Here is a 16,122-nt window from a genome sequence, read left to right as displayed (position 1 = left end):
TGGCTCTTATGGCCCTCCCACGAAGCTTTGGGGGTCTCTTTTCTTCCAAAAAAATCATCAAAAAGTTTCAGCTCATTTGGAGAACTTTCATTTCTGCACAAAAAACAACACCACGGTAGTTCTAGTGAAAACAGCGTCAGTCTGGGTTAGTTCCATGCAAATCATACCAAAACCATATAAAATTGTTGTAAACATGGCATGAATACTTCATAAATTATAGATATGTTGGAGACGTATCAAGATTCAATGGTAAGTGCATAGATCTTACATGCTGTTCTTATCATTTACATATTCTAATTGATTGATTAAATAGGTTTGTGCCTAAAGTCAACGAGTGCCACAAGAATATATATTGAACTGGATATACCAGAAACACGAGAACTTCTTTATAGGTATGAAACACCTCCAGTTTATTTTTTCACTCATAATTAGTGAGTCGAGTTGATTCAAGATTTTATATTCTTATTTACTTCATAGATGTGCAGGGACTCAACAGACAAAACCTTACCAAAGATGATCAGTATAGATAGAAGTAATCAAGGAACACTAGAAGAACAGATGTTTTATAAGAGGATAACATTACAAGAACTTACTACAATGAGGCACGGAAACCAGTCAGACTAGGTAATGCATCAGAATTCCAATAAATGATACCATCAATCTCTGTGATACGAGATAAGACCAGCATGGACAATTCATTGAAAATTAGTTACAATGAAACCACATTGTGCATATTTATGCCTCTTAATCCCACACACCACTCAAATGCTAACACTATTTTTTCAGGATTTTGTATTCACAGCAATAGCTACAGTAGATAGTTTGCAAGAAAATATTCAATGGTGGTACATGTCATGTGATAAGTGCCACAAATTGGCTACCAAGGAAACCGAAAATTATTATTGCAAGAGTTGTAGTACATATCCAGAAAAGGTCACACCTCGGTAAGCATATTATATTACTAAAATATGAACAAGAACTATTATATTATATTTACTCCCTACTAACGTGAATCGTATGTTAGGTATCGTGTTCGACTCCAAATTAGTGACCATACATTACTACAAGTTGCACTTTATTTGACGAGGAGGCTGCAAGATTGCTTAATACATCTGCATCTAAGTTGCTGGACACACAAGATGGGAAATTAGAATAAGTGCCAAAGATTATTCAACAATTATGTGGAAGAAGACTTATATTTAGATTTAAGCTCAATGATGATAATCTCACATTTGGCACGCAAAACTATGTAGTAAAAAGAACATTTGTGCCCGATGATTGGCTTGAGATGCTCTATTTGGACAATAAAGTCGAGGAGGTAAAGCTACATTAACTTTTTACCATCTTCAAACTTCCTTAACTAATCCATCTTATATATGTTTCGCAGGAATTGATGGAAGATGAGGTGGGCACCATGTTAATGAAGAAGCAAAACATGCCAGATACAAAGGTCATTGATTTTTTAACTATATACACACTTTAGATTTTAGAGATGTGTCTAATTTTCAAAATGTATATGCTTGCAGTCATAGAATGATAAAGTTTCTGGCAAAATTTCATGTGAACAGGTGCCTATGAAAGAGGAGCCACATGACAGCACTGGGACTACATTAAACAAAGATAAGCGTCAAGACAAAATATCATCGTCATCACGCGAGCTCCGTAGTGGCACTAAAAGCAGACTGAGATCTGTTGTAATATCAGACGAGTCAGAGGATGAATGCATTGAGACGAATATGCCTCAAAAAATGAAAAAAGTGTTTGCGGGAACAAGAAACATGGTAAAGCATAAGCCAAAAATACAATGGTTGAAGATGAAGATGAAGTACCGAAATCGAAGGCCGGGAGAAAAGGATGTTATCAAAATAATTAGTGGATCAGTAGCTTATGAAATAAATAGTGCGACTGTCTATTTGTATCGACCAAGATAAGTAGAGTATTTGATTGACATCGATTATGATAATAAGGATACTTATTATATTAAGGGTGTGAATTTTACCAATGTTCTTAGTCTATAACAGATCAATAACTTTCTTCATGTAGTTTCCTTTATGCACATGCTATTTTAGGCAAATCTTTACGAGACCAGCATAATAGACATGAACATACTACAAGACTAGAGTTTCACACATTAGGATTTAATTCACAATTTGAAGAAACTATACTTAGCCAGCACAACAGAGAGGAACATACATTTCTTCATTAGTAACTTAATAGCAGGATTTGATATAAGCAAACCAATGGCGTCTTGCTAGCACAAGTGAGCTGCTCAACAAACCTATAACAAAATTAATATCCAAGGTGAACAAACTTCCTCTTCATTAGACCTTTTTAAGGGAAAAGGCATCATTTCTTGCAAATAACAAATTAAATATACGATGGAGTACAATACTACTATGGATAAAGTACAAGAAATAATCCTCGGTTGGCACTTACAGTTAGTGGTAGCCTGACAGTAAGAACAATGAGAAGGCCAGCATCTCATGGTCATTGGCTGCTATTTGTATTCTCTAGATGTCAGATCTAATAACTCACTCAGTACGTGACTCGGTGATTTCCCTCGCAGCCTCCTCCACTGGGCCAAACTATAACACCTCTTCCATGGACCTCTAGCCGTACACCAAGAAGAGGTCATCATCTTGGCCGAAAACCTTGAGAACGCTCCACCGGACTCCACGAGGTCGTCGAGAATCCACATCCTTGAGAATGCGACGGACACGTCCGCGCACTCTGCTCAATGGCAAACTGTGCCAGTACCGACACGAAGAGAAATGGGAAGGAATGAAATAGCCATGATGTTTTGGGAATCAATTTGGTGATGGCAAGCAGTGAGATCTTAATCAGACGGCTAATGGAAGAGGTGGTGCGTGTGGATGGATAAGGATGCTAGAGGGGAACGACTGAGCTGAGAGTTTTTTATTTGTATATATAAAGGAGGGAAGTTGTAAGTAGATGATGATAACCTATATGGGCTGTTTATACGTGGCATTATCAAAACTGCTGGGCCTGAATAGGCTTCATACGTGCGGCATGTAAAGTTGGGCTTGGAATTTATCTATCTACAGTATACTTTTCCGGAAAAAAACTATAGTATACCGTAATCATTATGAACTCGGTTCCTACGTATGAGGCATGCACCATAAGTAGGAGGCATGCAATCATCATAGCAAATTTGATCATTCAAAGTAAGGGGACTAAAAAGATCATCTCCATTAAGCATAGCACCCCCAAGCTTGGGACAAACATTAATTGTAGCAAATAAATTATCAAACATGTCATTCTCATCAAACATAGCATCCCCAAGCTTGTGGCTTGTCATATCATAAGCATAATCATTCTCATCATTAATAGTATGAATAGCACCAACGGTATAGTAATTGCTATCATCATAATTTCCCAAGTTGGTGCCAAAAATATTTCCAAGATTATAAGACGTATCATTATCTCCTCAATAATAATCATCACAACAAGCAATAGGCATAACAAAATCATTATCAATTGTTCTCTCAGACATTGTGCCATAAGACAAAGAAGCAATATCATCATCAAGTGCGTCATCTTACACAATTATTTTTAAATCATTTTCATGAGGCACAACAACAATAGGAGCAAAATTATTTGGCAGATATACCTTTTAACCTCTATTCTTTCTTCTTTTTCTTTTAACCTTTATTCCTTCTTCTTTTCTTATTCTTCACCACATCACGTGTGGGTTTAATTAATTTTTTCAAGCTTCTTATTGATGAGATTGGTTGAATAGGGAGCTCCTCCTCGTGACCTATTTCATCATGAGAGACAAAATAGGAGGGAAAGTGGAAATCTTTACCCTTCCATTAGTATTCCATTTATATTCTATTGGTTTTCCCAACTTTCTATAGTTGGAAATATAAGCATTCTCATTGCAATTTACCATGCAAAACATATAGATATTTTTTAGTTTAGTTTCAATGTCATCCGTGAGAATGAATACTTTAAACCAACTATTTTTATGTGTCAATTATTCACTCCCCAAAAATAGACAAAGCTCATTATAAATGCGTGATCAAGTTATTGCAATATTAGGACATGATTTGATCATGAAAAAGTTCACAAATAATAGGACAAAGAGAACATAATTTTGTAGCAAATTCATCTATCACTTTGAGCAAAGAATTGGTTCTATCATGTTTATGCTTCTTGAAAAATATATCTCCCCTATAAGGGACGTCTTCACAAACTTTATGCACTCCACAAAAACTGACATGCTTATAAGAAACATTTTTGTCATGACTTGTGCAATCATCATTAGCATTTTGGATATTCAAAGAATTCATAGAAAAACATTGAAATCATGCTCATCATTCAAATATGTTGTGTCAAACATTTTATTGATTTTTTCTTCTAACAATTGAGCACAATTTTCTGATCCATCGTTTTCAAGAAAGATATTATAAAGATGATCAATAATATGATGCAATCTCAATTCCATTTTTTGTAGTTTTCTTTTATAAACCAAACTAGTGGTAAAACAAAAAACTAAAAGACTCAATTGCAAGATCTAAAGATATACCTTCAAGCACTCACCTCCCTGGCAACCGCACCAAAAAAGAGCTTTGTTGACGGGATGTGAGTGCCGCCTACCTAACCTCCCCAGAAACGGCGCCAGAAAAGAGCTTGATGTCTACTACGCAACTTTATTCTTATAGATACGTGTTGGGCCTCCGAGCGCAGAGTTTTGTAGGGCAGTAGCAATTTTCCCTCAAGTGGATAACCTAAGGTTTATCAATCCGTGGGAGGCATAGGATGAAGATAGTCTCTCTCAAACAAACCTCCAACCAAATAATAAAAAGTCTCTTGTGTCCTTAACACACCAAATACAATGGTAATTTGTATAGGTCCACTAGTTCGGCAAAGAGATGGTGATACACATGTAATATGGATAGTAGATATTGATTTTTGCAATAAGAATAATAAAAACAGCAAGGTAGCAATTGGTAAAACGGAGCACAAACGGTATTGCAATGCTTGAAAATGAGGCCTAGGGTCCATACTTTCGCTAGTGCAATCTCTCAACAATGCTAATATAATTGGATCATATAACCATCCCTCAAAGTGCGATGAAGAAACACTCCAAAGTTCCTGTCTAGCGGAGAACATAAGAAGAAATTGTTTGTAGGGTACGAAACCACCTCAAAGCTATTCTTTCCGATCGATCTATCCAAGAGTACGTACTAGAATAACACCAAATAATTTCAGATTCATAGTACTCAATCCAACACAAAGAACCTCAAAGAGTGCCCCAAGATTTCTACTGGAGAAACAAAAGACGAGAACATGCATCAACCCCTGTGCATAGATTACCCCAATGTCACCGCGGTAATCCGCGAGTTGAATGCCAAAACACATATCAAGTGAATCAATATGATACCCCATTGTCACCACGACTATTCATATGCAAGAAATATATCAAGTGCTCTCAAATCCATAAAAATATTCAATCTGGTAACAACGAAATCTCAAAGGGAAAAACTCAATTCATCACAACAAGATAGAGAGGGGAAAACACCATATGATCCGACTATATTAACAAAGCCCGCGATACATCAAGATCATGACATCTCAAGAACATGAGAGAGAGAGAGAGATTAAACTCATAGCTACTGGTACAAACCCTCAGCCCCGAGGGTGGACTACTCCCTCCTCATCGTGGTGATCGCCGGGATGATGAAGATGGCCACCGATGATGATTTGCCCCTCCGGCAGGGTGCCGGTGATACGTCTCCAACGTATCTATAATTTTTTATTGTTCCATGCTATTATATTATGTGTTTTGGATGTTTAATGGGCTTTAATATACCTTTTTATATTATTTTTGGGACTAACCTACTAACCAAAGGCCCAGTGCAAATTGTTTTTTTGCCTATTTCAGTGTTTCGCAGAAAAGGAATATCAAACGGAATGAAACATTCAGGAGAGTTATTTTTGGAACAAACGCAATCCAGGAGACTTGTCGTGAACGTCAAGGAATAAATGAGGCCGCCACAAGGTAGGAGGGCGCGCACAGGGGGGTAGGCGCACCCCCACCCTCGTGGGCCCCTCGTGGCTCCGCCGACCTACTTCTTTCGCCTATATATACTCATATACGCCGAAAACATGTGAGAGCACCACGAACCCCTATTTCCACCACCGCAACCTTCTGTACCCGTGATATCCCATCTTGGGGCCTTTTCCGGTGCTCTGCTGGAGGGGAATCAATCACGGAGGGCTTCTACATCACATCATAGCCTCTCCGATGATGAGTGAGTAGTCTACCACAGACCTTCGGGTCCATAGTTATTAGCTAGATGGGTTCTTCTCTCTCTTTGGATCTCAATACAAAGTTCTCCTTGATTCTATTGGAGATCTATTCAATGTAATTCTTTTTGCGGTTTGTTTCTCGAGATCCGATGAATTGTGGGTTTATGATCAAGATTATCTATGAACAATATTTTATTCTTCTCTGAATTATTTTATGCATGATTTAATATATTTGCAAGTCTCTTCGAATTATCAGTTTGGTTTGGCCTACTAGATTGTTCTTTCTTGCAATGGGATAAGTGCTTAGCTTTGGGTTCAATCTTGCGGTGTCCTTTCCAGGTGACAACAGGGGTAGCAAGGCACGTATTGTATTGTTGCCATCGAGGATAAAAAGATGGTGTTTATATCATATTGCTTGAGTTTATCCCTCTACATCATGTCATCTTGCCTAATGTGTTACTCTGTTCTTATGAACTTGATACTCTAGATGCATGCTAGATAGCTGTCGATGTGTGGAGTAATAGTAGTAGATGCAGAATCGTTTCGGTCTACTTGTCGTAGACATGATGCCTATATACATGATCATGCCTAGATATTCTCATAACTATGCGCTTTTCTATCAATTGCTCGACAATAATTTGTTCAGCCACCATAGAATCTGCTATCTTGAGAGAAGCCACTAGTGAAACCTATGCCCCCCGGGTCTATTTTCCATTATATTTTTTTCCTATCTACTTGCTATTTCTCTTGTTGTTTATTTTGCAATGTTTATTTTCCAATCTATACAATAAAAATACCAATAATATTTATCTTATTATCTCTATCAGATCTCACTTTCGTAAGTGACCGTGAAGGGATTGATAACCCCTTTATCGCGTTGGTTGCAAGGTTCTTGTTTGTTTGTGCAGGTACTAGGGACTTGCGTGTTATCTCCTACTGGATTGATACCTTGGTTCTCAAAAACTGAGGGAAATACTTACGCTACTTTGCTGCATCACCCTTTCCTCTTCAAGGTAAAACCAATGCATGCTCAAGAGGTAGCAGCCGGAACGGGGTCTAGATTGGTTTTCGGTGGATACAGATCCTTGCGGCGGTGGAACTCCTGATCTAGGGTTACCCCGAGGGTTTTGGAATATCTGGCAATTTATAGGGCGAAGAAGGGGTGCGGGAGGCCACCAAGGTGGGCACAACCCACTTGGGCGTGACTGGGCCCCCAGGTGTGCCCTGGTGTGTTGTGCCCCCCTCGGGACACCCCCTAGGTGATGCTCTGGCCCACTGGTGGTCTTGTAGTCCATAAAAAATCCACAAAAGGTTTCACGGTGTATAAACTCTGTTTGATATTGATTTCCTGTGATGTAAGAAACAAGCAAAAACAGCAACTAGCACTGGGCACTAGGTCAATAGGTTAGTCCCAAAAAATGATATAAAGTTGCTATTAAATGATTGTAAAACATCCAAGAATGATAATATATTCGCATGTATACTTCATAAATTATAGATATGTTGGAGATGTATTAATACCATTAGCATAAGAAGCCAATGTTTTATTATCATTAAATTTACATGAAAAGGGAAGGTGTGGAGCCTTCAACCTAGAGCGACAAGTATAATCATACCGCAAGCATAGTTCCCGAGCATACCAATGCAACACATGAATTTGATCCCATAATAGTTTCCCTTTTTGAATCAAGCGATAATCCCTAAAGTATTCACGTTGATCCAACATGTCTCCCATTATTTAATTGAATGGGGTTTTCTCAGGATTATTAAAGTAGTGCATAATATCTTTCACATAATAAGCATCGAGGGTTTTAGGAGGTTCCCCATCTCCATGAGTAGCAAGTACACCTAATTTTTTTGGTATTTTTTGTTCCATATCCATAACTAAAGATAGAGAACAACTAAGAACAACAAATAAAGTCTACTTAGTGATAAAGCAAACAAGCACACACGAGAATATTCACCCAACGCTATTGCTCCCTGGTAACGGCGCCAGAAAAAGGTCTTGATAACCCACAAGTATAGGGGATCAATGGTAGCCTCTTTCGATAAGTAAGAGTGTCTAACGCAACGATGAGCTAAAGGTAGAACAAATATTCTCTCAAGTTCTATCGACCACCGATACAACTCTATGCATGCCTGACATTCGCTTTACGTAGAACAAGTATGAAACTAGAAATACTTTGTAGGTGTGATAGGATAGGTTTGTAAGAATATAAAGAGCATGTAAATAAAAGCTAGGGGCTGTTTATATAAAAAAATAGCTAAGTTAGTTTTAGTAGAGAGCTTTTTGTCACGAGAAAGTTATTTGTCCCTAGGCAAGCGATAACTAGACCGGTAATCATTATTGCAATTTTATATGAGGGAGAGGCATAAGCTAACATAATTTATCTTCTTAGATCATATGCACTTATGATTGGAACTCTAGCAAGCATCCACAACTACTAAAGATCATTAAGGTAAAACCCAACCATAGCATTAAAGTATCAAGTCCTCTTTATTCCCATACGCCAAAACCCACTTATATGTGTTTGTGTCATGCAACACAGACAATAAGCAGACCATGAACATATTGCAAACCCTACAGCGGGGATTCCTCACACTTGTGAAACATGGAGAGCACCATAGGACAACACCAATAATAAAACATGTAACTCAAACCAATCACGATCATCAATGAACCCATAGGACAAAACAGATCTACTCAAACATCATAGGATAGCCATACATCATTGGGAAATAATATATAGCATTGAGCACCATGTTTAAGTAGAGATTACATTGGAGAGAAGAGGTGTTACACTGCAGCATAGAGGGGGAGAGAGTTGGTGATGACGGCGGCGAAGTTGTTGGTGTAGATTGCGGTTACGATGATGGCCCTAGCGGCGTTCCGGCGCCACCGGGAGAGAGGGGTTCTTTTCTTCTTCCTTAACCTTCCCCCTAGATGGGAGAAGGGTTTCCCCTCTGGTCCCTGGCCTCCACGGCGGTGGAGGGGCGGGAGCCCCTCCGAGATTGGATCTCCCTCTCTGTTTCCTTTTGTTTCCACGCTCCCAGATTCTGGCCTTTCACCGTTTCATAAATTCCCGGAGATCCGTAACTCCAATTGGGCTAAAATTTTAACACGATTTTTTTCCAGATATTAGATTTCTTGCTCCAGTAGAAGGTCACCAACCGCCTTACGGAGTGGCCACAAGGACCAGGGGTGTGCCCTCTATCCTTGTGGGCCCCTTGGGCATCGTCTCGCGTTGATTCCTTTTCCCAAAAATCACATATATTCCAAAAAATCTCCATAAGTTTTTATCCTGTTTGGACTCTGTTTGATATGGATTTTCTGCGAAACAAAAAACATGCAACAAACAGGAACTGGCACTGGGCACTGGATCAATATGTTAGTCCCAAAAATAGTATAAAAAGTTGCCAAAAGTATGTAAAAGTTGTAGAATACTGGCATGGAACAATCAAAAATTATAGATATGATGGACACGTATCAATGAGCATAGCTATCCTTACCCTCTTGATCGGCTTCCATGCCAACGGTCACTTGGGGACTTCTTGTTCAATGAGCATAGCTATTCTTACCCTCTTTATCGGCTTTCATACCAAAGGTCACTTGGGGGCTTCCTACTCAATGAGCATAGCTATTCTTACCCTCTTGATCGGCTTACATGCCATATTATAGGGCACTTGGGGGCTTCCTGCTCAATGAGCATAACTATTCTTACCCTCCTGACCGGCTCCCATGCCAAAGGTCGCTTGGGGGCTTCCTACTCCATGAGTATAGCTTTCATACCCACTCGACCTGCTTCCATGCTGATACGTATCCAACGTATCTATAATTTTTGATTGTTCCATGCTATTATATTATCTATTTTGGATGTTTAATGGGCTTTAATATGATGTTTTATATTATTTTTGGGACTAGCCTACTAATCGGAGGCCCAGTGCCAGTTTCTGTTTTTTTGCCTATTTCAGTGTTTCATAGAAAAGGAATATCAAACGGAACGAAACCTTCGCGAGGATCTTTATTGGAACAAACGCAAACCAGGAGACTTGGAGATAGGAGGGCGCGCCCAGGGGGTAGGTGCGCCCCCACCCTCGTGGGCCCCACGAAGCTCCACCGACGTACTTCTTTTGCCTATATATATACTCTTATACCCTAAAAACATCAAAGGGAGCCACGAAACCACTTTTCCACTACCGCACCCTTTTGTACCCGTGAGATCCCATCTTGGGGCCTTTTCCGGCGATCTGCCAAAGGGGGAATCGATCATGGAGGGTTTCTACATCAACACCATAGCCTCTCCGATGAAGCGTGAGTAGTTTACCACAGACCTTCGGCTCCATAGATATTAGCTAGATGGCTTCTTCTCTCTCTTTGGTTCTCAATACAAAGTTCTCCTCAATGTTCTTGGAGATCTATTCGATGTAATACTTTTTGCGGTGTGTTTGCCTAGATCCGATGAATTGTGGATTTATGATCAAGTTTATCTATGAATAATATTTGGTTCTTCTCTAAATTCTTATATGCATGATTTGATATCTTTTTGCAAGTCTCTCCGAATTATTGGTTTAGTTTGGCCTACTAGGTTGATCTTTCTTGCAATGGGAGAAGTGCTTAGCTTTAGGTTCAATCTTGCGGTGTCCTTTCCCAGTGACAGTAGGGGAAGCAAGGCATGTATTGTATTGTTTCAATCGAGGATAAAAAGATGGGGTTTATATCATATCGCTTGAGTTTATCCCTCTACATCATGTCATCTTGCTTAATGCATTACTCTGTTCTTATGAACTTAATACTCTAGATGCATGCTGGATAGCGGTCAATGTGTGGAGTAATAGTAGTAGATGCAGAATCATTTCGGTCTACTTAACACGGACGTGATGCCTATATTCATAATCATTGCCTAGATATTCTCATAACTATACGCTCCTCTATCAAATGCTCGACAGTAATTTGTTCACCCGCCGTAATACATGCTATCATGAGAGAAGCCACTAGTGAAACCTATGGCCCCCGGGTCTCTTTCTTATTATATTGCATCTCTTTTTATTTACATCGCATCTCGTTTACTATTTTGCAATCTTTACTTTCCAATATATACAACAAAAATACCAAAAATATTTATCTTATTATCTTTTTCAGATCTCACTTTTGCGAGTGACCGTGAAGGGATTGACAACCCCTTTATCGCGTTGGTTGCAAGGTTCTTGATTGTTTGTGTAGGTACTAGGTGACTTGCCTGTTATCTCCTACTCGATTGATACCTTGCTTCTCAAAAACTAAGGGAAATACTTACGCTACTTTGCTACATCACCCTTTCCTCTTCAAGGGAAAACTAATGAATGCTAAAGAGGTAGCAAGAAGGATTTTTGGCGCTGTTGCCGGGGAGATCTACGCCAAGTCAAGACATACCAAGTACCCATCATAAACTCTTCTCCCTCGTATTACATTATTTGACATTCGCCTCTTGTCTTCCTCTCCCCCACTTCACAACATTTGCCTTTTCTTCACCCCTCTCTCGTTCGATCTTGTGTTACCATGTACCTTCTTTTTGTTTGCATCTTCTCTTGCTAAAAGTTTATGGATCCTCATCCACTTGCTAATCTCTTTAAGAGATCCAATTATGGTGACCTATTTCTAGTGAGCTGAGTGCACTAGATTATCTTTATCAAGTTTTGCTTGAAATTTGTGAATCTGAAAAGTGTGATGAATTACTTTATGAAGCGATTCACGATAGATCTTTGAATAAAAAGCATGATTGCAATGATTTTATTATAAATTCTATTGATGTAAATTGTGCTAATAATATGCAAAACCCTTAGCTTGGGGATGCTAGTTTTGCTATGTCCTCTACTTGTTGCAATGATCATGATTGGGGTGATTCTTCTTATGATCTTGAAAATTTATTTAAGCCCCATGATGAATATGAGATTGGTAATAATGCTTGCAATAATACTGAAAGTTGGTTTGGAAGAGTGTCATCTTTAGATCCCACATATTTGGAGAATGTTCAATCTTATGAAGTTTTTGATAAAAGTGGGTTTGGAGAGGTCATGACTTTAGTTAATGTTAATCCCACTATTTTGGAAGAGTGTCAACTTTGCATACATGTGGATCATGTTAAGAATATGTTTTGTGATTGCTATATTGTTGAATTTTCTTATGGTCCTACGTGTAATTATTATGAGAGAGGAAAATATGGCTGTAGAAATTTTCATGTTACTAAATTATCTATCGTTATGTTGAGATTGCTATTGTTTCTTTCCGCTTCCTTGCATATGCTAGTTTTTGCTTGCTATGATAATTTGTTTTCCTATAAGATGCCTATGCATAGGAAATATGTTAGACTTAGATGTCTTTGTCACGTGTTTCATGATGCTCTCTTTGTGCTTCGGTTCTTGTCTTTCATCTGAGCATCATTGAAATTATCAATGCCTAGCTAGGAGCATTAAACGATAGCGCTTGTTGGGAGGCAACCCAATTTTATGTTTGTTCTTTACTTTCTATTCCTATTTAGTAATAAATAATTTATCTACCCTCTGTTATGATTGTGTTTTTATGTTTTAATTAGTGTTTGTGCCAAGTAAAGCGTTTAGGATCTTCTTGGGTGATTGTTGTTTGATCTTCCTGAAAAAACAGAAAGCATGAGCTCACGAAAATAATTTTCATTTTTTACCAGAGAGCGATAAAATACCAATTCCAACTGAAATAGATCAATATACAAATTACTTAGGTTGTACTAATTTCTCAAAAAAATTGGAGTTACAGAAGTATTCGAAACCTCCAAATTGCTTCAGATTGTTCTGTTTTGACAGATTCTGTTTTTCGTGTGTTGTTTGCTTATTTTGATGAATCTATGGGTAGTATCGGGGGGTATGAACCATAGAGAAGTCGGAATACAGTAAGTTTAACACCAATATAAATGAAGAATGAGTTAGTTACAGTACATCAAAGTGGTGGTTTGCTTTCTTACACTAACGGAGCTCATGAGATTTTCTGTTGAGTTTTGTGTCGTGAAGTTTTGAAGTTTTTGGGTAAAGATTTGATGGATTTTGGAACAAGGAGTGGCAAGAGCCTAAGCTTGGGGATGACCAAGGCACCCCAAGGTAAAATTCAAGGACAACCAAAATCCTAAGCTTTGGGATGCCCCAAAAGGCATCCCCTCTTTCGTCTTCGTCTATCGGTAACTTTACTTGGGGCTATATTTTTATTCACCACATGATATGTGTTTTGCTTGGAGCATCTTGTATGATTTGAGTCTTTGCTTTTTAGTTTATCACAATCATCCTTACTGTACACACCTTTTGGTAGGGACACACATGAATAAGAATTTATTAGAATACTCTATGTGCTTCACTTATATCTTTTTAGAGCACGATGGTGGTTTTATTGTGTAGAATTTATTGATCTCTCATGCTTCACTTATATTATTTTGAGAGTCTTTTAGAACAGCATGATAATTTTCTTTGGTTATAAGATTAGTCCTAATATGATGGGCATTCAAGATGGGTATAATAAAAAAACTTCCATATAGAGTGCATTACGAGAAGTTTGATACTTGATAATTGTTTTGAGATATAAAGATGGTGATATTAGAGTCATGCTAGTTGTGTAATTGTGAAATTGAGAAATACTTGTGTTGAGGTTTGCAAGTCCCGTAGCATGCACGTATGGTAACCGTTGTATGACAAATTTGAAGCATGAGGTGTTTCTTTGATTGCCTTCCTTAAGAGTGGCGGTCGGGGACGAGCGATGGTCTTTTTCTACCAATCTATCCCCCTAGAAGCATGCGCACAGTGCTTGGTTTTGATGACTTGTAGATTTTTGCAATAAGTATGTGAGTTCTTTATGACTAATGTTGAGTCCATGGATTATACGCACTCTCACCCTTCCACCATTGCTAGCCTCTCTTGTGCCGCACAACTTTCGCCGGTCCCATAAACCCATCATTTACCTTCCTAAAAACATCCACCATTCCTACCTATTATGGAATTTCCATAGCCATTCTGAGATATATTTCCATGCAACTTTCCATCGTTCTGTTTATTATGACACGCTTCACCAAGTCATATTGCTTTGCATGATCATGTAGTTGACATCGTATTTGTGGCATGGCCACCATTCATAATTTTTCATACATGTCACTCTTGATTCATTGCACATCCAGGTACACCGCCAGAGGCATTCACATAGAGTCATATTTTGTTCTAAGTATCGAGTTGTAATTCTTGAGTTGTAATTAAATAAAAGTGTGATGATCTTCATTATTAGAGCATTGTCCCATGTGAGGAAAGGATGATGGAAGCTATGATTCCCCCACAAGTCGGGATGAGACTCCGGACGGAAAAAAAGAGGCCATAAAAAAGGGAGAAGACCCAAACAAAAAATGAGAGAAAGAGAGAGAAGGGGCAATGTTACTATCCTTTTTCCACACTTGTGCTTCAAAGTAGCACCATGATCTTCATGATAGAGAGTCTCTTATGTTGTCACTTTCATATACTTGTGTGAATTTTTCATTATAGAACTTGGCTTGTATATTCCAATGATGGGCTTCCTCAAATTGCCCTAGGTCTTTGTGAGCAAGCAAGTTGGATGCACCCCCACTTAGTTTCTTTTGTTGAGCTTTCATACACTTATAGCTCTAGTGCATCCGTTGCATGGCAATCCCTACTCACTCACATTGATATCTATTTATGGGCATCTCCATTGCCCATTGATATGCCTAGTTGATGTGAAACTATCTTCCTCCTTTTTGTCTTCTCCACAACCACCATTCTATTCCACCTATAGTGCTATGTCCATGTCTCGCGCTCATATATTGCATGAAAGTTGAAAAAGTTTGAGAATACTAAAGCATGAAACAATTGCTTGGCTTGTCATCGGGGTTGTGCATGATTGGAGCATTTTGTGTGACGAAAATGAATTATAGCCAAACTATATGATTTTTTAGGGATGAGCTTTATTTGGCTATGTTATTTTGAGAAGACATAATTGCTTGGTTAGTATGCTTGAAGTATTATTATTTTTACGTCAATATTAAACTTTTGTCTTGAATATTTCAGATCTGAACATTCATGCCACAATAAAGAAAATTGCATTGAAAATTATGTTAGGTAGCATTCCACATCAAAAATTCTCTTTTTATCATGTATTCTCTTTTTATCATTTACCTACTCGAGGACAAGCAAGAATTAAGATTGGGGATGCTTGATACGTCTCCAACGTATCTATAATTTTTGATTGTTCCATGCTATTATATTATATGTATTGGATGTTTAATGGGCTTTAATATGCTCTTTTATATTATTTTTGGGACTAACCTATTAACTGGAGGCCCAGTGCCAGTTTATGTTTTTTTGCCTATTTCAGTGTTTCATAGAAAAGGAATATCAAACGGAATACAAATGGAACGAAACCTTCAAGAGGATCTTTCTTGGAACAAACGCAAACCAGGAGACTTGGAGTGGAAGTCTGGAACTCCGTGAGGCGTCCATGAGATAGGATGACACGCCTAGGGGGGTAGGCGCGCCCCCCACCCTCGTGGTCCCCATGGAGCTCCACCGACGTACTTCTTTCGCCTATATATACTCTTATACCCTAAAAACATCAGAGGGAGCCACGAAACCACTTTTCCACCACCGCACCCTTATGTACCCGTGAGATCCTATCTTGGGGCCTTTTCCGGCGATTTGCCGAAGGGGGAATCGATCACGGAGGGCTTCTACATCAACACCATAGCCTCTCCGATGAAGCGTGAGTAGTTTACCACAGACCTTTGGGTCCATAGTTATTAGCTAGATGGCTTCTTCTCTCTCTTTGGTTCTCAATACAAAGTTCTCCTTGATGTT

The sequence above is a fragment of the Triticum aestivum genome, chromosome 4A (genome assembly GCF_018294505.1).
Source record: "Triticum aestivum cultivar Chinese Spring chromosome 4A, IWGSC CS RefSeq v2.1, whole genome shotgun sequence".
Classification (NCBI taxonomy): domain Eukaryota; kingdom Viridiplantae; phylum Streptophyta; class Magnoliopsida; order Poales; family Poaceae; genus Triticum; species Triticum aestivum.
This window is presented reverse-complemented; position numbering follows the sequence as displayed.